Below are 2,367 nucleotides of genomic sequence, written 5' to 3' on the forward strand. Positions count from 1 at the left end.
CATGAAGTGAGAGTGAATGATCAGTGCAGGAGGAGAAAGAAGTAGATTTATCTCATAAGATAAATTATAAAGTTGCTTAATTCATGTGTAATATTGATTTATGAAATAACACTTAAAACGGCGGTTACTCTTTAAGCTTGAGAGGTGGATGAGCGACAAACTGAATCACTGAACTGAATCACTGAATATTTACCACTGTCTTTGGTAAAGGAGCATTCCTCTCCAACAGTTCTCCAACCTTTAAATTTCCAGCAGCAGTCAGGATAGGCTGAGTGTTGCAGTTTGCAAAAGATCAGAGGCGGATCTGCCAGTTGGCCAGGGCTTTGGAGCCCCTTATTTGAATGCAGAGTAGCAATATAATAATTTTAGGTTTACTATCATTTAAATACACTTAGAATATTGTGACATCACTGATTGTTTCTGCATATTCCACACCAGAAAGTGCTCATCTCTCAGTGAAGATCTGGCCTAGACATAAAAATGTCTAATTATCTAGATGCTCCAGTCGTCATTTTTGACAATGGATCCGGTATATGTAAAGATGGACTATCTGGTGATACTGTACCAAGATCAGTCATCAGCTCAATGATTGGTCGTGTTATAACCGGATACAGCATGCTGGAAGCCAACAGAAAAGCTTACTATGTTGGTGAAGAAGCTCAATCCTTAAGAGGAATCTTGGCATTGACATATCCCATAGAGCACGGCATTGTGAAATCTTGGCCGGACATGGAGAGGATCTGGAAGCATGTGTATGACTGTGAGCTTCAAATTCAATCTAATGAAAGCCCCGTCTTGCTATCTGAAGCTCCGTTCAATCCAAGAAGCAACCGTGAGATCATGGCAGAAGTGATGTTTGAAAGCTTTAATGTCCCTGCCATGTATGTGGCATTACAAGCTACTCTGTCTCTCTATGCCAGTGGTCGCACAACAGGCTTAGTCGTGGACATTGGAGATGGTGTCACCTCTACATTTCCCATATTTGAAGGTACTCCACTGCCCCATGAAGGAAATCGTCTTAACTTCGCTGGTCGGGACATCACAGATCATTTAATGAGGCTTCTTATGGAGACCGGACATTCCTTTGTTAGCAGCGCAGAGAAAGACATTGCTAGAGAAATAAAGGAGAAACTTTGCTCTCTGGCTTTAGATTCAAAGGAGGAAGGGGAAAAGTGTTCTGCAGAAGGTTTAGAGAAATACATACTTCCAGATGGGAAGGTCGTTACCATTGGTCGCCAGAGGTTTCTTACGCCAGAGATCCTATTTTCTCCATCTATCAATGGATGCTCTAGGTGTGCACAAAATGATCATTGAAAGCATTTATGGATGTCACTTTTCAAAAACATCTTGTTGTCTGGTGCATCTACCCTTTTCCCAGGCCTTGAGGATAGACTTTACAACAAAATTAGAACCCTGGCACCAGAGACTGTTCATATTAAAGTTTTTGCCTGGAGTGATAGTAAATTTGCTCCGTGGATTGGAGGATCAATCCTGACCAGATTAGAATCTTTTAAGGAGATGTGGATCACATCCGAGGATTACAGCGAGTTTGGTTCATCCATTATACATTGAATGGCCTGACTCTACATTGTACATAAAACCTACTATGTCTTACTTATGTGACAGTAAAACAGTTTCATCTGAATATGAATCCTTTGTGTTGCCTTTTGGTGGTTAAAATCGATAATGTGCAATGTGCCACAAATTTCTGGCTTTCATGAGCAATTTCAGTGAATGAGAATTTTGAATTCAACTCACTCATTTTCATGTGCGCGTCTATGGCTTTTACAGAAGATTTTATGACATTTTTGCAGCAGCAGACAATGGCGTAACATGATAAATAACAATGGCTACCTTGTAAAGCCCTTGCGATTTCAGTGGTTTCCACCAGTCCTCCAGATGGTTGCATGTCAATGCCATACATCATTTATGTCACTTTTGCAGCCAATCAATAGCCTAAGCTGTGATATGACTGCGGAAGTCACTGATAGGCTGCAGTGGTCACATAAAGGATGCACAGCACATCACAAATTATTCAAGGAAATTTAAAGGTGACTTACAGTATAGTTATGTATTATGTTATGTTGTCTCCTCATAGCCAAATAAAATCAAATCTGGGAAAATCAGTTAAACTATTTTTGCATATAATAATAGAAAAATGCAAGCCAGAAATTAACCAGAAGAAATCATTTTTTTCAAATATAAAAATAAGAAGAATAACATATAAATATTAAAATAAAACCACACAATTGAAGCTAAGAGCGTGGACACCTGGAAAATATTCTGAAACGTAAACTGCCTCCTGTAGTATATACATGCATTACCTGGATATCTTAGCTAGCACATATAGTCAAATAGTATCAAACA

General features: G+C 39.2%; 1 pseudogene; it reads left to right on the forward strand.

The window, feature by feature from the left end:
* Window positions 1-480: 480 nt before the first annotated feature.
* On the forward strand, window positions 481-1,572 carry LOC141193181 (actin, cytoplasmic 1 pseudogene; annotated as a pseudogene).
* Window positions 1,573-2,367: the final 795 nt, after the last annotated feature.

Source organism: Phyllobates terribilis, unplaced genomic scaffold, assembly GCF_046119375.1.
Source record: "Phyllobates terribilis strain yellow unplaced genomic scaffold, ASM4611937v1 Scaffold_65__1_contigs__length_7625178, whole genome shotgun sequence".
Lineage (NCBI taxonomy): Eukaryota > Metazoa > Chordata > Amphibia > Anura > Dendrobatidae > Phyllobates > Phyllobates terribilis.